This window comes from Natator depressus, chromosome 3, assembly GCF_965152275.1.
Source record: "Natator depressus isolate rNatDep1 chromosome 3, rNatDep2.hap1, whole genome shotgun sequence".
NCBI lineage: Eukaryota > Metazoa > Chordata > Testudines > Cheloniidae > Natator > Natator depressus.
In genome coordinates this window covers 132,428,130-132,450,438 of record NC_134236.1, presented here as the reverse complement: position 1 = coordinate 132,450,438, position 22,309 = coordinate 132,428,130, and the positions used below count along the sequence as shown (strand labels likewise).

Here is a 22,309-nt window from a genome sequence, read left to right as displayed (position 1 = left end):
AAAGAGAGTTTGTGGGTGTTTTTTTTTAGCCCAGTACTACCATTCTGATTCCACAAAATTTGGGAGGTGAGATCTGTGGAAATATTAACTTCTCAAAAGGAACAGAAATTAGGAGTCTACTCTGAAGTTAACCAACCTATTTACTGAATTTGTGGAAAACTCTCTGGCAGTCAGTCCGACACGACTCTGTACTTTGTTGGCCTATAAGTGAAAGGATGACTTCTTTATTTTCAGCCACTCAGCAATATGGCTAAAAGCTATCATGAACGTTCTCGTCTGTTGGCTTGTTTAATGGATGTATATCTCCTTTTCCTTTCTTCTGCATATGAGGGGTAAAGCATGGAAAGGAAAAGAAAATGTACACACACAAATTAGAAAGAAAGTGTTGAGAACAGTATTGGTTTAAATGTAGTAAAAAGAAAAAAGAATCAAATTAATGTTCTGTTGTGTTTGAAAGATTCTGGAAGCTGTTTACCTTAGCTTCCTCTCCCTCTCTGGGTAATGGATTTCTGCTGTAAGGGTCTGATCCAAAGCCCATTGAAGTCAATGGAAATATTCCCATTGTCTTCAGCGAGCTTTGGACCAGGTCATAGACGATCTGGCACTGCCCCATAAACTCACTCTATTAACGCTTTAGGTTTGTTTGTTTTTTTTTAATTACAAGTAAATAAAATAAAATTTAAAAAATGAAACGGAATGAGAATATAAATAAAGAGACAGAGCAAAGAGGAGGAGGAAAGGAAACTGAACATCTGATGGTTGAAGTTTTCCAGCAACACAAAAGGTTAAATAAATAAATACATTGATTGTTTGTTTTCTTTTCTATAGGCTTAAAAAGCATCCCCAGCTACAACCATAACTGAAATTGGTGGGCCCAGTTCAACCCTTTAGTGCCAGTGGCACTCAGGCTGTGCCCCCAACCTGTGGTGACCATATGCCTCTGAAAATCAGAAATGTCTGTTTTTTGGGGCCCATCACTGTGAGTTTTCCACAAAACAGCATTTTCTTTCAGTTATGCCTTTGTTTTGCAGACTCTGGCCACCTGAGGGCATATGCTGAGGGCATAGTCAACAGTTCGTAGCTGGGGGAATGATAATTTAGTGCATCTCCCAAACAGCCTCTGTCAGCTGAGTTCCTAAATTTCTAGCTTTCTCCATAAGGCCTTAAAGCTGCTTTCCCCTTCTGGGGTGCGTGAGTGAGAGAGCTTTCTCCATCACCCATGAGGTGAATCAAGTCCAATATCTATCTCCAGTGTGCATTTTTGAATATTCACTTATACTAACCTCTTTCCCATGCTCATTTGCATCTTGTCTTAAACTCAAATGGTAAACGCTTTGGGGAAGGGCCAGTCTTTTACTATACTTCTGCATAGCATCAGCACATGTGTTACTATTTATGACTGGGGTTACAGTAGTATCTACATGTCGCAATCAGGGTCTCATTGTGCTGGTCTGGGTGCCATACAGATATTCAAGCAAAAGACACAATCCCTGCTCTTGAGAGTTTACAATCTTATGTCGAGACACAACAGAGGGAAGTGGTGGGAAGGAGCAGATGATGAGGTAACTGTGAAACTTGTTAATGATGCAATGATCCTGAGGTCTTTACTCAGGTTTTACTCTAGCAAAACTCCCATTGCAGTCAAAGTGTCTTAGTCTTGTTTACACATAACTTTGCCAGAATGGTGTAAAGAGCCTTAGTATAAGAAAGAGTAATGTCCAAGGACTTCAGAGTTTGGCCCAAATCATTTACAACTAACTGTTAAAAAAGCCTAGAGTTTCTGGAATGATATTTATGATCTGGTAATTTCTGAAACACTGAACAAATTTGCCGATTTTTATTGGAGGGTCAAAAGTTAGGTAAAGGTAGTGTTGTAATACTACTCAAGGCACTGGGTGAACAGTCTCAGCAGAAAAATAAAACCCATTAAACTGTTAAATGTCTCATGTGATGGATGAGTCAAAAACCCTTTGTTTCCAGCAACAGTCATGCCACTTTAGCATGGTGTGCAAAAGGGAAAACAGGGTTGTGGATTAGACAATGAGATTGAAGAGATAACTTGTTGTGAAATGACACCCACAACTGGCAGCCAAGATACAGCAATTATAAAGTACCAGGAGACATAATACATGGATAAAAGGTGTGTCTAGACCTTGGAAACATGTAAAAATTCAACTTCCAGGTTATCCTCCTCTCTAAAGATTTTCAGCACACAGAAGCAGGTGCTTCCTCAATAGAGTTCCAGTAGATACATCAGAGTACATGTTGTCTCTGGCATCAATATGAAAGATAAATATTTGGGCTTTAGTATTCTTACGTTGTGTTTAAGCCCAGATGTGCACCTCTGTGAATTCCAGAGGGAACAAATGTTTTCTGATTGTAAAGCTCAGAAACCAATGCTGTAGAGAGGCAGATAGGTATAGAAAACAGACAGAAAAGGGTTTGAGCTAGGATGATATCTCAGACAACTAGAGAAGAAGTAAACAGATTGAGTTGAGGCACAGATTCAAGATCACTCAGTAAAGTTACATTTAAATCTGCCAAATTGAACCCTAACAGAATGAAATTAATTCCCTGTGTAGATGATCCATACAAGGCCTTATGCCCCACTTAATCCCAACTATAAGGATTGTCGAGGGGCTTAATTGGTGCCCTGAGCCCTGTATGGACCACCTACACAGGGGAGAATTTCAACCACAACAAATTTGTTTCAGCAGAGAGAGGCTGAATATGAGAGAGTGACCTGTATGAGATTTTTGAACATCCACTGGTGGATTAACAGATTAACTCCAAATGTAAGTTACTTGGGGAAATGTATAGCATGTCGGTTATTATCCCCTTTAATTCTGTTGTTCCAAGTTGAAAAATTCTTAACAAATGTGTCTTTAACTACGGTAATCCTTAATGATCTATTTTAGGATTTTCTATAGTTCCCCCCTACTGTACAATCTAAATTCTCCCTCAGTAAATTGGATTAATTTAGCAAGGACTCTAGTGGATTTCATGCACTCTTCTGCTCTTCACACTTCTGTAGTTGTAGGAGCATCTACTAGAGCTGAATATATATAAACATTTAAAAAATTATTTCAAAATTTATTCACCCAGTTACGTCTCCTGAAAATGCTTTAAAAATACATTTTAAAGTTCTAATGTACGTGTGAAATTGCCAGCTTTGAACTTTCATATCTTTAAAATTTCTGAACAATTTTCTTCCAACTAGGTTTGACTTTTTTTCAAGAGATAATGAGGTCTACAAAATAAACAAGTTTAAAGTTTTTAATTTCAGCCATTTTTTTTTGTTAGCCAAGTGCAAACATTGTGATTGGAACATAAGGCAAAAGTATTTTTTCACACTTGAATAATTCAGTTTATCTTGCTACATCTTTCAAACACCCAAAAATGATTTTAGACTAAGACTAAATCTGGAAAATGTCAGTTCAAAAGGAATTTGTCTGTGAAAATTATTAGCAATTAAAAAACGAAAGGGGATGGGTTAGGTTGGAAGTTGGAACTCAAGTATAATGATGATGTCAGGAACTAACTACATTACAAACTTTGCATAACATCTTTAAGATGCAGGCTTTCCTAGCCATCTATGCAGCTAAACTCTCATCCAGGCTTTCACCTTCTCTCTAGCCTTAATAAATGCCCCACTCATGGCCATTAATACTGCTGCTGCAAAGATCATTTTCTTAGTTCATTACTTTGGCCGTGTCAGCTCTTCTCTTTGCATCCTTTCACTGCCTCCCCTTTCTCTATTGGATCAAATGCAAGATACCTCTGTTTACCTTCAAAGCCCTTCACAACCTTGAAGGCCCTACCAATTATCTCTCATTCACTACTAAGGTGCTAACTCCCATCTCTGATCAGCCCATGACGTCAGCCTCCATTGCTCACTTGTTAAATTTTCAAACATGTCCTTTCATGCTTTCACCCATGCTGCCCCACATGCTTGGGAGGAGCTCCCTGTAAACATTATCCTCCCTCCAATGCCTCCTTAAAATTCTCATTTGCTATGATGCCTACAAAAAACTTGACAATGGTTAGGCTGCTAATATGCTGAGACACTTCCTGTCATGTGACCATTATTGTTTCATTGTTCCCTTGTGCTTCCCTGTATGTATCCACCTGTTGTCTCTTGCCACATACTTAGATTATAAACTCTTTGGGGGCAGGGAACATTTTTGTTCTTTGTTTGTGCCATGCCTAGCACAGTGGGGTTCTGGTCCATTACTGGAGTGCTTAAGAGCGATGGTAATTGTAATAATAATGACACTCTTGGCTCTTCTATAGCGTCTTTCAGTCTATAATTTCAAAGCATTTAAAAACCACTGGGCTTGATTCACTCCACAGATTCAGTGAGGGTACCACTTGCACTCCCCTCCTTACATGGGTACAGCTGCACCCAAAAGGGATTCCCCCAAAGGAAGGGGATAGGACAGTGCAGCTGCTGCTGCCTCATGGGATTCTATGCTAGGAGAGGTAGGGATTGGGGTGGAAGCAGCTTTATGTTCTGGCTGGAATTCAGTAAGAGTCCTGCCAGCAGCGGTTGTCTGGGAGATGTGCTGAGTCAGTCCATCTCCTGGATGCCCTGGGCTTATCCTCTCCATGGCTGACCTCATCCATTTTCTGGACAGTGCCAGCTCCCTCCAGGTCCCCCAGCAGACTAGGTTGTTGCAGTCGGCTTGCACTGCTACGATTCCCTCTCAGGCTGAAATTTCTGCCACTGCCCATAGCCAAGTTTCTGTCAGCCTAACTCATGCAGAGAATTGGGCCTGTCAATTAAGTCTCTCTCACACTCTCTCTCTCTTTGTGTGTGAGGTAGGTATGGGATTAGAGGTATCATTTCAATAACTACTGAAATGCAGCCACGATGGTGCACACTAATACTGCACAATGGATCACAGTAGGAACAGCAGAAGAATATTGAATCCAGTTGATGCAATAGAGGATTTGGGGCAAGTTTGAGTGTAATTTTCCTGTGTTTGAATTTGGCCAGGATATGGACATCTACACCCCTATTCACGTGAAAAAGACATGCCATCTAACATGACTGTAAATTTTAAATACCTAGGGGCCTGATTTTTCCATGGACTTGCAACTTCCATAGTCATCCAGAGTGGTGCAAAGTGAATGCAAAATGGGTTTACAACACTAGCAGCAGAGTTAAGTGTGTGGAGAATTCTGATTTGGTAGCACTGTATCTCCACATTACAGTTAGATCAGCTGTGCTCTTCAGGCATTCACTCTGGTGAGAACAGAAAGTGTTTCTTGCTGCTGCTGCCTCCTTCAAGGATTATGCCACAAGAGGATAGCCTTAGTGTGCAGTGGGGGCCCCATAGGAAACCTGCTGGTATAGGCTGCAGTGGAAAAATGCTGACTCCAGGCATATCCCTGCTGATCCAGTCACATCGCCTTCCTTGCCATCACAGCCCATGTTTCAAGCCCTGCTGCAGCCAGAGGGTCCTCAAGCAGAGGGGAGGTTGCAGCTGCCTTGCAGTTCCATAATTTCTCCCCGAAGATCTTTCCACTGCCAGGAGCTCTGTGCCCTAGTTTTGATCAGCATAAACTGGAGTGAATCCTGCATATTGTCTGAAACGCTCATCAGTAAAGAAACCCAATTTTTATTGTGTGGCACTTTGTCACAAGGAACATAACTGGTGGTTGGGGTGTGGAATTAAACAAAATTGCATTCTTCCCCCATGTGAATTGAAGCTGGAACAGCTGTGATTCTCATTTCAGAGTTTCAGAAGAAAGACTGGAGAATGTCAGCATGATTAGAGTAAAGATGATAATTGTATGGTGTCTAATCTTATCTGGATATGTCCCCTCTAGCAGTTTCCTGCTTGTAAACCACAGAAAAGGGAGGCAATAGTAAGTAAACTAGGGGAAATGAGATGAAACATTGTATGTCCCTTCAGTTAATATGAGGTTCATTTGAAGGATATCACTAATGAAAACAAATAGTGTTTTCCTACATCAGGGCTTTCCAAGTCTGTTTCAGGGGCTGTAGAGCAAAGTTTGTTACACTTAGTAAGTTGCGGTTTAGGAAAGCCACTGGGATGTAATATTAACATTGTGGTAAATTGTTTTTGTATTTTAATAGCAATGTGTAAAATAGACATTTTATGGATTATGGGAAATTGGTTTCCCACACATGGCTCAAATAAAAGGTCTTTTATATTGTTTAAATGCATGGGGTTTGAGTGAGTAAAATCCACTCCTCAGTCCCAATGTGGGGTAAGTTACTATTCTTAGGGGCTGGAATAGTGGATGCAAACTGTCCATGCCACTTTTGTGGGATCTTAGGGTCACTGGTTCGATAGAATAATGGATTCTGTGGCTCCTTTTCCTGATCTACCCTCATGTTGACTTTGCATCATGCTATGGTGGAAACCTATGGTAAAAAGAAGGTGTGGAAGCCATTCTGCAAACGCATCTGCCCACAGCTTTCCCCTACACAACCCCTTGGAAGGGTCTAGGCCTTGTGTGACACCTCTGTACCTGTGTGAATTTCATCCTGGGTGAGTATTTAAGAAAATGCTGAACAATATCAGAGAAAATATTTGCGAATTATATGACCTCTCTGATCTTGCAGTCAGTACTAATTTACTTACCCCTGCTTCGCCTGGATTCTAGGGAGGATCCCAGGATCAAGGAAACAAACAAACCTTTTCTTCATTGGGCCTGTTCACACACCCATGTCAGCCAAACATGCCTGACTGCACGGCCTCCAGCCACTCCTCCTTTTGCCTGGCATACCAACAGATCTATTTCTAGATGCATGAACTGAGAAGTCAATTTACCAAGTCTTTAAGTCAATGGAAACAACTGGCCTGTATAAGATTTTTGAACAGCTACCTATGTGTTAGCAGTTTCTGAACTGCAGCTCCAAATGTGGGTAGTTGGGGTTAGACAGCATTGCAGCTGATTTGAATTTAAATAAGGAATGGAGATTCGAAGAAAAGATATGTTAGAGATAAAGCTGATTTGCTGTAGGTTTTAAATTTCAAATCTGTAGTAGAAGGGGTGCCCTCCATCAGAAAATTCTAGAAAAATTGATACAATCTGGAGGTATTTGAATGTCAAAGGAAATTCAACATCCTCCCATCTTTCCATCCCTTTTCAGTTACACTTTGAATTTCTGTTTTAGTTTTGCTAGGACAGGGGATTCATCCCCTTCCTATTCCTCCTGCATTCCAGATCCCTGAACCAACCCTGCTTAATGCAAAAGCTCCTGTTTACCTCTTTGTACCTTTATTCTGTCTCCTTTTCTTTGTTTCTCTCCTGTCATGTCCCTGAGAGTGCACAGATGGTAGTCTTGCAAGCAAATGGAGTGACACTGGAAGAGAACTACACTGCCTAAAAATAAATAAATCAATGATCAGAGCATGACTTCAGACTGTTCTGGCATCACACATCTGTATGGCAGCAGCAGCTATTGGGTCTTGTCAAGTTATAGGTAATATATAATTTTAGGAATTCAGTCTAAGCATATTATATGTTGTATGCCTGCTAATGTAGCACGCTCGCTTCATTAACTCAGATCACAAATATCTTTTTGACCACATGGACTGCATTATTAGGGCTGTTCATTAAAGGTGAAATTCACTCCAGTGCGGAGCACCAACACAAGGTCTATATACCTCCCAAGTCCAGTTTAAGCCTTAAAAGTAAGTGTTAAGTGGTATATGGGCCTTACACTGGCTCTCTGCAGAGGGGTGAATTTCACCCTAAGTGCAGGAAGGAGTTAATGGTATCACTGTAGAGCACTGGTTCCCAAACTTTAACAGCCCGTGAACCCCTTTCACTAAATTGTGAAATCTCTTGAACCCCCTTCTAAAAATGAATATTTCCAGGGATTTAAGTTTAAATTTCCTCCGCACTCCGCAAGGCTCCTGCTGCTGGACCCTGTTGACCGCCTCGGTCAACTGAGCTCCACTGAGGTCGGGCTGCAGATCCCGCTGATCGCCGGGGCTTGGGATGCCAGCCCCAACTGCCCGGCCCTGCTCTCCCTGGGGCTCGGGCTGTCTGCCCTGCAACTGGGTCCCACCTGCTGCCTCCAATGCCCAGGGTCCTCTGGCTGCCATTAGTGAAATTTTTCTGGCAAACCCTCTGTAACGTTCGCGAACCCCAGTTTGGGAACCACTGTTGTAGAGGCATAAAGAATATCCTTATAGGGATTTATTAGCATGTCTGTGAACGATACAAAGGTGCTCTGAAACATACAGTACATCTAGACCTTTCAGTCAGTTTTCCTTGTCATTTTTTTCCTTTGTCAAGGTAGGTGAAAGAGTACATATGGTGCAGAAACTTGATCTGCATCCAGAGCACTTTATTATATAAATCTTAAACAATCAACAAGCAGATGCCAACTGTTGTTTTCAGTGTGCCAGATGCAATAGTGCTGTTTGTTATGCTATGTCAGTGTATCAATATATCAGATCAAAAAATATTTCACATGTAAGGCCAAGTTTGTAAAGGAACAGTTTAGCCATATTGAGATGTGATAGGCAGCAGAAAAGCAACAATAGTAACTTGTTAGTCATTTGACTGAATCCAAGTAAGACTGGATTAGAGAGATCTTAGTCCTGTAGAGAGCCTGCTAGAAGTTAGTATTGTGTCTTTCGAGGCGCAGCTGTGTAATTGATAGAGGACACCTAGTGGTGATTAGTAGTAAAAGCACATTCCTGAATAAAACGTATAATTGTTAAAGAGACACAATAAAACTGCTGGTAAGTGAACTGTGGAGCAGGGGATTTTGACAATCTAGGACATGAGGCTGCTCCAGTAATATAGAGAATCCAAATAGGAGACTTTTACTCTCTTGTTCCCAGACTGGTAATTCTTGGTCAAATTCTGCTGTCAGTTACAGGGTTGCCTGGATGTAACTAAGAATAGAATTTGACCAAGAGTTTATTGCATAACTTGATAGGAATGTACACTTGTCAACTCAGGGACAATCATGACAAGATGTAGGGAGAAGCTGTCAACCCCCAGCCAGCAGGACTAACAGGCATAACTTGGGATTTTTTGGGGGGTGCGGGGAGAAGAGAAAAGAGCAAGAAGGGGAGGAATGATTAGGAAGGGCATTAGGGTCTCTGTATGGAAGGATTTTAGGAGGGACTGGGGAGTGCGGAGCAACCCTTTTGGTGAGAGAACTTCTCATCAGATGCAGAGAAGTAGAGAGACAGCAAGAGTCACAATGTGAAAAAACTGAATCGCTGTAGCAAGAAGCTTGAACTTCTTGAACAGGAGAGGCACCTGGTTTCCTGAGAAAGATTTAGAGGAACAAGCAGCCAGAGCATTACAATAAAGAGACTGGGCAATAAGAAGAAATAATAAGAAATAATAGCAAAAACCAGGCTTTATAATATATGCTTTATTGTATACTTAAACCTATCTGTATTCTCTGGGTTAAGACTCTTTCTCTTGAGGTGAGTTTTCCTGAACTAGTCTGGGTTTTAGAGGAATTAACTTGCCACCAAGAATATTTATCAAATGCTCATAATGGAGAAATACCTTGTTTTACTGGCTGTGTTTCTCTCCGAGTTTCATGGCACCAAAATGGTGCCTGTCCCCTTGCCTTAATACACAAATCAGCTATCATCTAAGAGTCATTTTAGTTAAAAATAACATTTAAAACTAATCCAAATATTAAATAATATATTTATCTGCACCTTGGAGTAAATCATGATATATAATGATTTCTTCTGCAGGTAAATATGGAGTCTCTGAATTCTGTAGAGGATAGTGTATGTTTCTGATTTAAAGTGTATTTTAAAGGAACAGGTTTCAGAGTAGCAGCCGTGTTAGTCTGTATCCGCAAAAAGAAAAGGAGTACTTGTGGCACCTTACAGACTAACAGATTTATTTGAGAATGCATCTGATGAAGTGAGCTGTAGCTCACGAAAGCTCATGCTCAAATAAATTTGTTAGTTTCTAAGGTGCCACAAGTACTCCTTTTCTTTTTAAAAGGAACAGTTAAAGCGAGTAATCTAAAATTTGATCAAGCATTTGATCTAGCATGTGTGTTTGGATCCTGGGCATCCATATGGCATTTCCTCTCCACTGTGTCTTTCTGATCTGTTTCTATGGGAAGAAAGCACAATTCTTGTAAATGTCAATATGCTGCCTATTCACAAGAGCTGAGCAAACTGGTGCAACCAGAAAGTTACATAACAATAGGAAAAAAGCAGTTCTATGGGTTTATTTCTATAGGTTTACATAGGAGTGGGCTTTCATTTTAAAGTATGTTGTAGTCCTCTTCATAATTTGGAGCTGTGGACAGGGAAACACTATTTCAACTGTCAGGATGATGGCATGAAAATTAACATATTTATTGTGCAACCTCATCTTGGTCTACAAATGGAAACAGACTGATGACTTTTTCAAAGCCAAAACCAGATGTTGTTTGCATCACTTATTACAATACCCTGAAGTTTGTGAAGGCGGTGGAAATTTGGATAAATGGTTGTGGCCTATTTGTTAAGTAAAGACAATGTGTTCTTTTCTGTCATAGACAAGATGAAGACATTCTCTGCCCCAGTTCACTATCTAAAAGAGTGGCATACAGAAGGCAGAAAACAGAGGGTCATTCAGAAGAAATAATTTAGTGTGTATTTATTGTAAGTATTTTTATTGATTTCAAAACAATCCTATCAAACTATATATAACAATTACAGTAACTATGGAAAAATAACAAAGATGGACAATGCAAAAACAGAGCTACACCATCCTAGCTCAGTGGGGTTCTCTAGTACTTCTCACTTGCATATGTGTGTGATCCATGTAGGCTTTCATTATTATTCAGAAAATGAATGTTTATTAATAATGATCGTATATTTTAAAATGGCTACTAATTCAGTTCTTGTGGGGCTCCACGCAGAAAAGAGATGTTAGGAAGGATCTGAACGAGGGGCGGGTGGGGGCCTACCGCACAGAGTTTGGAAGGTTGCTCTGTGCTTAAGGCACAGAAATAGGAGTGGGAGGACATGGAGTGGGCACTGACGCGAAACAGACAAAACCCAGCAAGAAATAAGACCAGAGATGTGTGGGTCTGGGCGGAGTTGTCCAGGGTCTTGAAAGCGAAGACAACGATGACTGACTGACGTGATGTGTACAGCCCTGCCGCAAACGGCGCAGCCTGGCTTCTAGCTCAGTTAGTGCGAGAGCAGGGGCCGATCCTTCATTGCCTGATGCGGATAAGGAGTTGTCCGAAGTTTTCTTTGGGAGCAGGAGTGGCAGCCCGCGCCCCTCACACAGCGGACCGGGCCCTATGCATCCCCCGCAGGGCCAGAACCCCTCCGCGGTGCAGCACCACCTGCTCTTGCAGCCGCTGCTCCCCGCGCAGCGCGAGCCCCCCACGTTCCCCCCCAGGACGCCCCAGAACGTGGAGCCCAGGCGCGGGAGGGTAAACAGCGAACGACCAAAGCACCCAGCCGCAGGGAGCGGGCCCCCAGAGGGTGTGGGCGTGGCGTTGCTCCTTGAGAGACAGGGCGAGCCCCCAATCGAGAGTTAAGATTCCTCCAAGGGCTGGGCTTGAGGCGATGGAGCCAATGGGAGGATGGGGAGGCGCGGCCAGGGGCGGGGTGCGTGCGGGAGGGCGGGAGTCTCGCTCCCCCTCCCTTCCCCGTCCGGCGGCCGCTGAGAGACAGAGCCGAGACTCAGCGCCGGCAACTACGCCGGGCAGCGGGCGCGAGAGAGCGAGTCGCTCCGCAACCCCGGCCGCCCCTGCCCAGCCCGGAGCGCCCCGGGGAGCCGGGCGGGGGACAGGGCTCGGGGGGCGGGGATCCCGCAGCAGCGCTCGGCTGGCGGAGCATGCCAGGTAAGGAGCCGTGCCCGGGGCGGGGTGCGTGTGTGGGTCTCCTGGGGAGAGGGGCGAGCGAAGCGGGCTTGGAAGGGTTGGCGGGGGGGTGGGGGAGTCACTTTGCCGGGGGGGGGGGAGCCCCGGGTTCGGGGGGTGTTTGGAGGGATGGGCGCGAGCCGAGGCTGGGGGGGGGAGCGGTCTGCAGGGGGCACCCCAGTTTGGGGAGGGTGGGGATGTGAGGGGCCGTCTCGCCAGCCCCACAGCAACCACCATGGTGCCTGCGGCGGGAGGAGAGACTCCCCGGAGGAGGCGGGGTGGGGGGAAATCTCCCCCAGCCGCCCCCACCCACGCAGCGCAGTGGGGCACCCCCTTTCTCGGCGTTACACCTGGCGTGGGGCCGCTGCGCCAGGCTGTTAAAAAGAGCTCCAGTCTGCTGCGTAAAGCGTTTCCCTGGGGGGTCGGTCGCCTCGAGGCGCTGCTGCTTTTTTTTTTTTTTTTTTTAAAACAGGTCTGTCAAGGTGCGTTGGTCTTGAAAAGCAGCTTTTAAAAAAAGTTTATTTTTATCCGGCATCTGTGGGATATTTTTCGGGAGAGATCATGGAAGAGAGACCAGTGTAGATTTAGGGTTAGCAGAGGGATACACACACTTCTAACAGATTGAACTGGTCCTGTTTCTTTAAGTGATTTCACAGACCATTTGATGTTTGTTTGTTTTGTATATAGGACCCTACATTCTTTTTCAAAAGCATCTTTTGCACTCTTTCTTATTTCTGTAATACAGTACTCTGATATGTACCCCGTGATCCGTTTTCAAACTTTTTTTTAGTGTTAAAGTGTCAGGTTCATTCCCTGAAACAGAGGCGAGAACTACTTTGTGTTCGTTTACTTATTTTTATGTTGCAGTTACTGCATAACATAGTCTTTTGCTTGGGAGGTATTAGTCAATAGTGGCATGCAGCTAGCTTTAGCCTAATCTTGACAAAAGACTGCTCTAAAGTTGACTACTGTCACATGTGTGTATTAACATACTAAGTGGATCAGTAAGCTATTAATATTAATTGTAGGATAACTTTAAAACATTGGTACTTATGTTATAACTCAGCCTTTCTTCTTGTGGCTAAAACTTTATTTTTGTTGCTCATGATGCTGAAGACCCATGCAAAGTTGATACGAATTGCTTGTGTGAATTCTTTTCTTGAGTCTTTTGTGTGCAATTTTCATTTATAAATGCTTACACTAGGTGGCTTTCTCATATCAGAAAACAGGGAATGGTTCTGACTTGTCTGTCTCTGCTGCCTAATTTATGTATTTCTGTTTTTCTACAAATTCTAAGATGCCTTCATAATCAGTTATGCACTGATTAGACCTAAACAGAATTTAAAGTTTACTCATTTACAGTTTATTGTTTTGATCAGTATCTGACTGTTGACCGAAGTAATTCTACATACACATTATTACCAATATTTACAGTAAATCTTTTAGTTCTAAGACAAAGTCAGATGTTCAGAAAAATATTTAGGGTATTTTTATAGGAGATTGCTATTTAGATTGATTTGGAAGTTTGAGAAATCCAAGTATGGGGTTCATGATAATGAAGCGGATTGTTTTTCATTTACAACAACCCAGTCTAAGTTACCATTTCCTCCGATAGTTTGATCGACTTTTTTCTTTACTTGTTTATTTTAGGACTGTGTTGTGCTAACACTCATGGGGAAAACTGCAAACCTCGCCTAAATTCTGCAGATGCTTTTAGAGATGCCATGGTACACTTCAACCCTGAGTTTAGTAGCACAGCGCATCAGCGCTTGCTGGGTTTAGGAATGATCGTGGCCCCAATCCTGTATTTTAAGTCCAAAACTCCCATAGTGTTCAATGGAATGCAGCATTGGGCCACATATTTTCTTATTGTAATAGTATCTCTGGAAGATTTGAATTTTAAAACCACTCTGAAATGTTTGTTTATGCAGAAATGTTTAAATCATCAAGGGTTGTAATGCATTTTGGACATTTAACATTACTGAGACTCAACAGTTGATTTATAATTTATGTAGTGTTCAGATAAAGCATGATCACAGAGAGAGGTCTCTGAATCCATTGTCTTGGTTTTTGCACATCTAATAGTTGATTTGAGAGGACATAAAGCATCAAGGAATACCTGTGTGTCAGGTTACAGGACCACTTAACTAATGACATTTTTGATCAGTAAAAAGCCTATTACTTCCTTATATTAAAAGTCTGACATGAAATCTAGACTAAAACAAAAGCTGAAGCCTACATTACTGGCATTAACATGCTGCTCAAGCAAGGACATTCTTAAAGGCTTCTGTCCAAGGAGAACCTGAATTTCAGTGTTGATTGTCTGACACAAATGAGACACTCATTTTTTTGGGTAGCCATTAATTACGATCAGTGTGCAGTATGATTCACATTGAATAAGGAGAGCTAGAAGAGGAACTAAGCAAAGCTGTGATCAAAACAGGCAAAATCATAAATCTCTTTTGCTGTTTGACACTTATAAGTGAACTGAGGCAGGAAGCCAGCTTTCATTTTCAGCTTTACATTGGACACATCAGTCACTCATTGCACCCAGGATTTTTAAGTGCAGATCAGCAGTTTGACCTGCAGGCAGTAAGAAAATAATTTTCATTTGCGTAGACTGGGATTTTGATTGTCTTGTGGTGTTGAAGAATAGGATGTTTTGTAACTTCATGCCTCTTACAGATGAGTGAATGGGGTGCTGTAACAATGAGTGAGAGCTGCCGTGTAATCAGTGTAAAAATACAAGATGCACACTATAGATATAGTGACTGTGGAAAGAGGGTGGGGCTTCTGCTTATCTAGTTTCTCACATTAGTCATTCAAGCTTTCCAACAGTAGTAATATTGTCAGCTTGAAATGAAACCTTGTTTTGAAGAATGCTGCTCTATCTCAGTGTGGTTTGTTTTGCAGTTTAAAATGCTATACTTTTTATGTTATGTTTTATGACCAGACTTGACAGGTGATTGGACAAATTGGATTGTGAATCAGTGAACTAAAAGGTAGACAAATTCCTATTTTTATTGTTTAGGTTGCAGTATTGTATTTATAGTATATCCTATAGTTTAGTTTGTATCTGACTTCTGAAAACCATTCATTTTTGCAATCTTAAAAAGGCCATTTTTGAGGAGAATCTCATCTTCTTGTAATCTGAGCAGGCTGGGCAGTTGAGTTTAGTGATGCTTGTTCTTTCTTCAGTCCATTTATTTCACCTGTGTTTCGTGGGAGACAAAAGGCAAAGGCTCTCTGCTAACTCAGTCTCATTATATGATGAATGAATGAGTATACTTTTTAGTTTAGAGCTCTGATGAATACAATAATTGTTACTTGGAAAGAATGGCTTCTGATTTTTATTATATAAAAATGCTATTTTCTCTAACAAAAGATGCATTTAGAGTGTGTCTGGCAAAAAAAAAAAAAAAAATTCAGATAGACCTGGTGCATAATTGTTTTGATACTAAGGTACATAATTTGGATTTTCAAGAAAGTTTTGGACTTGAATGAAGTACACGTCCTCCCCCCCCCCTTTTTAAAGATTATTAATGTTCAATTCACTTTATTACAGTGATGGTAAAGTTCAGACATATACAACAAAAGCAAATGGGTGAAGACCGGAGACTTTACCCCATGATATCTCTATCTGTAGAGCAATGACCAGATTTTCAGCCGTATCTAGGAACAATTGAATGAGCTGAGAAGAGTGGGAAGCTTAAATTTAGTGGGACTCTTACTTTTTGAGTTGATAGCAGAAATGATGTCATGTTAATGTTGTTGTGATAGTTTTGTGTTTAAAATTCTTACTAGAAGCTATGTAGAACTTATTGTTTGGATCATTAAGTTATTTACAAATGTGTAATTACAACAGCATTTAGAAAAATCCACTTGGAGATGATGAGTAGTGAGTTTCCCTAGTGTGTGTGAAATCATTTTCTACAGAATTAAAGGTTCCATTTCCAAATAAAGTTTCTCAACTTCATGACTATAAAGGCAATTTCCCATACTTGCAATAAATGTGAACAGATACTCTCTTTTCTTCCTGAATCTGCAGACAGACAGCTCCAGTAACTACTGCTGTTCATAGGTTTTAGGAGCAGTAGCTGCTGCCTGAAATGAAACAAGGCATTTGCTTAGTTTCACTACTGTTATTGAGGATTCTGTGGGCACAGTGACACTGACAAGAAATTATTGCAGCTGCACCCTATCCCTGTTTGAGAAAGCTGAGCAGTATTGTAGGAAGTCAGTGTGGCTGTTTCTGATGAAAAGAGGCCGAGGAGAGGTAGGCCACTGCCCAGCAGTAACCAGGGAGGCTCAAGATGGGTGAGGGGTCGAGAATATCTTTCTCGCTGTTTAGAGGTCAGAGGAAGGCTCTTCAAATTTCAGACACTTACATTGAAATCCTGGCCCAATTAAAGTCAATAGGAGTTTTGTCATTGTCTCTGACAGGGTTAGGTTTTCATCCCTAGTATGCAGAAACTGATGTGAAAAATGGAGTCTCTGCAGATTCCAGGATAGATCTCAGTATCCCCTCTTCTTCCTTAGCTTCCCATCCAAGTTCTGGGTTTCTCTCCAGGGCCAGTGCCTGTGGACTCTGTTGATGGCTCTCCATCTTTCATAATGGCTCTGAATTACATGAAAAGAAGTTGAAAGTTGAGAATGTATTGGAGTAATTAAAATTCACTTTGGAAGATATGCAATATAAATTTAAATTCATATTTCATTTTTCCAATCTATGTTCACTTTATTGATCTTTACTTTAAACTAGACAGGGTCTGTGTTAAAGTTACATAATTGACTATCTTTTTTGTTAATAAAACTTAATGGCGGAGATTGCATAATTATTGCAACAAAGTCTACTTTGAACGCACTTTGGGGGATGGAGTAACAATGTTGTATGAAATAAAAATGTTTGTGTAGCCTAGTAAGTATCCTTGAGCCCTTCTATAGATGGTTTCATAGGTTGCTTTCTATTTTTTGGGGGGAGGGTGGGGAGGATCAAGCTTTGATTTGATGTGCAATAGATTGAGGGGCCAACTCTGGCCCATCTCTAATTCCTTAATGCTGGATCTGATTCGTATGGGATTTCACATTCAGCAGTCAACTCTCTAGTTCAGTTGTTACAGGATTTGAAAGCAGAATAGAAGAGAAGCAAAGCCAGAATACAGCTTTTATAGTTTGTTAAATGTACACTTTGCTTAAATATTTATGGTATCTTTTTTTCTCTCAGAAGGAGGATTAAAAGGGGGAGCTGCAATTAACACACTGCTTAGAGTAGCTGGCAAAATTCTATTACTAAAAAACAATCCAGTGTTTTTTTATATATTCTGTAGAGCGAGCTTCATGAAAGAAGATTTCAATTACTTTTTTTTGTTTGTTTGTTTCTGAGGTCTGGAAGCTATTTACTCCCTTCTGCTCCTGTCTCTTCTCCCTCAACCCCCGTTGTGTTCATTTGTAGCTTCTAGTTCAGAATAAAGTATTTCGTTTTATAAGTCATCTGAAGCAAACAAAACCCAACCCCCCAGGTATTTTCTCATATTCTTAACACTGGAAGTAACTATTTTAAATGCTCTTAATCTTATGCTCAAAATCTCATTGAAATATTAGTGAGACTCGATAGCGAAGATTAAATACATATGTATATTTTGTTATACTTGTCTTTGCTTATTGTAATAGCTAGCTATCCTTGAAGAATTAGGAGCATCTTAAGGTGAAGAGGTTATCCTTGCTGTTCTGCTGGAGTAAAGTAAACCTAGTCTTTGCTTTGTGAGGTTGTCAGGACAACAGCTTATTATTGTCCTGACTGTTTTTCTGTATCAATGGAGGGAGCTGTTTAAAAGAGTGAGTGGCTGCTTTGCCACATTGGTGCTGTGAGGGTTGCCAGCTGTGATTTGGATTGAACAGGATGGTCTGGGTTTATCATGTAAAAATTCTAATTGAGAATGAATTCAAACCCAGTGTGAGAATAATTTTGTTCGTTAGACTAATGCAAAACAACCCATTGTATTTACAAATCCAAGTCCTATTTTCCCAGTCGTATTGTCATTATTACTCTGATCTTTTCCATTCTGAAACTCAAAGCAAAGTATTTGAAGTTTGACTGTGGAATTTGTGGGATGGGTTAGGGCAAGGCAAGAATTTGATTTAAGGTCTGGATTGTGTCGATTTGCTTAATCTGACAATAGAGAGCTAGAGTGAAAATGCTAGGCATTCCTGCTCTTCTGCTAGATGTATTGATTTGTCATCCACACAAATACATTATGCAGTAAATGTTCAATCATAAGCTATTCACTAATGATAGCGTTGCCAGTTTTTTAAGAATTTGTATTCTGTTCTCTACCAAATGCATAAGGCGTGCCTGTTTTATACCAGTTAGTTAGTTACTTGAAACTAAATGACCAGAAAGGTAGTTCTCTGTATGTGGTCATAATATGTAAAGTGCCAAACAAGTACAGTGAAGATGATTGTTTTAATTTCATATGAGTTTGTGAATATGCTTAGTGGGGTGAGAAATGTGTGTGAGAAGGTATAGAATGGGTTTGAGTAAAATAGTATTTATTTTCCAGGGAAGACAAAAAGGACTTGTTAGCAATGGTTTTATTGATTTTGATGGATCATGAAGTTGTCCTCTATCTTAATTTAGGAATCACTTTGATTTGTGTTTAGCTATATTTGCTAACAACTGGCATCCAAGTAGTTAAAGTACTCCATTAGATCAATATCCAGTCATTTCAAACTCCTTAATAGTCCAGCAGTTTTTTCATTCGTGCTTTTCTTCCATCCTAGGGGTTTGCAGTAGATATGTACTGCAGTTTCTATGTTCTTGTATCTTTTTATTTGACATTTTGCTGCTACCTTCTTTTCTTTTTTTCTAGTATATTGCTGATTTTGTAAATACTGTAAACACAAAAGATCCTTTCAAGGGTGATTTATGCAAATTAAATATTTGCATGCACAGATAACCAGTGAGGCAACTAATTTGCAAAGTGCTTGTGAAAATACCATGGCTATGTGTGAAAACAGAGTATTTGCATAAATAGTTGTGTTCACTCATCTTTGAAAACCAGACCCATGATGATGCTCCTCACCTTTTCTTCCTTTTCTTTCCTCTGTAGACTGTACTCAACAATGACAGGTTTCAGAGTAGCAGCCGTGTTAGTCTGTATTCGCAAAAAGAGAAGGTGTACTTGTGGCACCTTAGAGACTAACCAATTTATCTGAGCATAAGCTTTCGTGAGCTCACGAAAGCTTATGCTCAAATAAATTGGTTAGTCTCTAAGGTGCCACAGGTACTCCTTTTCTTTCAACAATGTCAGTATTCCAGTGGACTAATTTCACTACATTAAATATGCAGGAAGGTCAGAAGTTGTCAGACTTTTTATTGTGTGGACCTCTGTTTAACATAGGTTCTCATGGACTGACCACTTTCTCTCCCACTAACTGTGCAATTGCCATAACATTCTGGTGACAATTACAGCAATTGCTTATGTGGAAAAATATTAGAAAAGAATTAAAATGTATTTTAGCTGTCTATTATATGCAATTTAGCAACAGGAAACAAGGCAGGGAAACCAGATTCATGTAACCAGCCATTTCTCTATGGACCATCACCAAGTGCTTCACTGATTTCTCAGATGCTGGTTAGTGGGTGGATGGTACATATATACATATTATGCCATACCTTGCTCATCAGGAAAAACATTAGCTGATCTCTTAAGTAGCATTTGCATATATGATCATGGCCACATATTTAAAATGCAGTTGAAGTGGTGTATTTAAAAAACAAAAACAAATTTCGTTAAAGCTACATTGCAAGTATCCAGAAGACTTTCCCATCACATCATTAAAGTTTCAAGATGGGTTAGTCTTTTGGCTTTTACACGTTGATAATCTGATGAAAAGAACATTTTTTTTTTTCTTGCTGAAACAATTATAGATTATAAAAGTTACATCTTTGCACCTTGTGCATATTATCCCTCCACCAAAAGTAAACAAACAAAATAAAATTCTGGAGAAATTGTAGCTTTGCCTAAAACACTAGTTTTAAAAATGTCTCATCTTGCTTGAAAACACTGATTATTTTTACATGTTTATAGAGAGTCCTGAGACTTTACATTGTGTTGCTGAAAGTGTAAATCTCATCAAATTAGGTTTACTCTTGCTTGTGGCAATTGCTATACCAAATCTTACAATTTGTTCCTCTCCTTGACTAGTACTGTGGTGCCTTGTACTATACAATACCTTTTGGCTGACAGAGAATGAGTCTCCTGAGCAATCTGGTTATCTTGTCCGTCTCCCCACCCAATTTTTGTTTTGCTTTGAAGGTGGAGTAAGTAACTGTTAAGTAGACACATAAAGGTAATCAAGTTGCTTTCTGTTTAGAGGTGGTTATTGAACTGAATACTATAGACATGTTCATCTGAATTTTTATTTTATCCTTTTATAAAACAATTTCTTTGTATCCTTCTTTCATATTTATCACAAGTCCGTATCTTACTCCTGAGGGAATTCTGTGCCAGAAAATTAAAAATGCTGTGTACAATATTTCAAAATTCTGCGATTTTGGTTTGTCAATAAATAAATGTGGTTCTGGCAGTGGGGAGCACAGGCCACTGGCTGCATTGAGGTGGGAAATCACCCTGAAGTCCCCTCCTCCCCCAGTACAGGGACTTGCCAGTGAGGCTGCACCTGACCCTAACAAAGTGCAAGGGCTGGGCCTTCCCCAGAAACACCCGGGGGCCCGGCCCCTCTGTGCTAGGTGTGCCCCTCTGTGCCAGGCACTGGGCAGGCTCAGCCCAGCAGGATGCAAGTCGGGGCCGGGGGGGGGGGGATCCAGGTGTGGGGTGAGAGGTTTCTGTGTGGAGCAATCTGGGTGCAGGCAGCTCAGTGGGAGATCTGCATGCACAGGGGCTCATTGCGGGGAGGGGTTCCAGGTGCAGGGGCCATAGGCGCCAACTTTTCAAACTGCCAGGGGGTGCTCGACCCCTAGCTCTGCCCCGTGCCCTTCCCCATGCCCTTCATCCACTCACTTCTTCCCCAAGATACCGTCCCTGCCTCTTCCCACCCAGTTCTGCCCTCTCCCTCGAGTGCACTGTGTCTCCACGCCTTCCTGCACACCGCAAAACAGCTCTTCGCAGCAGGCAGGTGGCATGGGGATAGAGGGGGGAGGCACTGATCCATGGGGCCGCTGGTGGGTGGGAGGTGCCAGGGGGTGGGCGGGAGTCGATAGGGGAGCTGCCGGTGGGTGCTGTGCACGCACCATTTTTTTTCCCTCTGTGTGCTCCAGCCCCGGAGCACCCACAGAGTCAGCGCCTATGGCAGGGGACTCTGCAGGGGATCCAGGTGATGGTGGTTGGGTTCAATGGGGGGTGGGATCTGGGTGTGAGTAGATTGGGCTTGGTGGGGGTGGGGGTGGGGGTGTCTGCCATTTTCTGTAGGGAAAAGCAGGAAATCTGCAGGTGCGGGGGGCTGTTTTCTGCAGATGTGCAGTCCTGCAGAATACTCCCAGGAGTAATATCTAGATTGTTCTGCCATCTAACTGCTGCAACGCTGAGGGTATCAAGTGTTGCAGTCCAATTTCCAATCTTCTAACTGTGCACTCCTCCACCACATGTTGGATCATCTGAATCGCTGTCCTGCAGTCACACTGTGAAGATTGGTTAAGCCAAATTTCTGCATTGTGAAAGCCTCTCTTGCCACTTGGGTTAGCAATCAGTTAAGCCTAGTCCCGGATCTCCATCACAGGTTGCAAATAGGTGGTTGTCAGTTAGGACTTCAGAAGTTCATTGGCTCGCCGCTCTGTGAGGCCAGTCATCTGAGATTGGCACTGGACATGAATGCAAGAAGAACCTTTGCAACAGGATGTCACAAAGTCAGTCATGGCAAGTCAACAGGAACATCAGGTGTGCCTTTTCTTCTGGAGGTGTGCAGATCTTATTGTGGGAAATGTGCATTGCTTATTGCACCTATTGGAACCATTGTCAGCCTTGTGTGTAGCAGGTTATTTTCATCCATTGTAGACCTCCAGCTAGTGGTCTTTTAAGGGTGATGGTATCTTGGTGAAGTTTTAGGGAAGCTATATGACACACATACTAGACGTTAATGTGAGGCTCAGGCAACCACTAATAATTAAGGCTACAATTATGTGTCGGAGGTCACGGAATCCATGACTTCCAGCGATCTCTGTGATATTTTCTGCCCGGGGCTGGAGCTGTCAGCCAGCGGGGCCCACAGCTGGTAGCTGCTGGGCAGAAGAGGGACCCAGGAGCTCCCAATCGCCCACTGCAGCTCCCTGCCCCGGTGCGGGGACCCTGCAGCTCCCAGCTGCCATGGGCAGGCAGGGAACCCTGGAGCTCCCAGCTACAGTGGGCGATGCCCCCCTTTCCACAACTGCCCAGGGGTAGCAAGGGAACCCTGGAGCTCCCACTCACTGTTGTGGCAGTGGGGGACCTCAGAGCTCCAGCAGGAGTG

General features: G+C 41.9%; 1 protein-coding gene across 3 annotated transcripts in view; it reads left to right on the top strand.

The window, feature by feature from the left end:
• The first annotated feature begins 14,411 nt into the window (after positions 1-14,411).
• Positions 14,412-22,309, top strand: part of SIPA1L2 (signal induced proliferation associated 1 like 2) — a 236,318-nt gene continuing 228,420 nt past the window's right edge. Inside the window, exon 1 of one of the 3 annotated variants that reach the window (XM_074948841.1) lies at positions 14,412-14,437. The gene's annotated coding sequence lies outside the window, so the exon portion shown is untranslated. The remainder of the gene's footprint in view (positions 14,438-22,309) is intronic. The other 2 variants (XM_074948842.1, XM_074948846.1) reach the window with 2 other exon arrangements.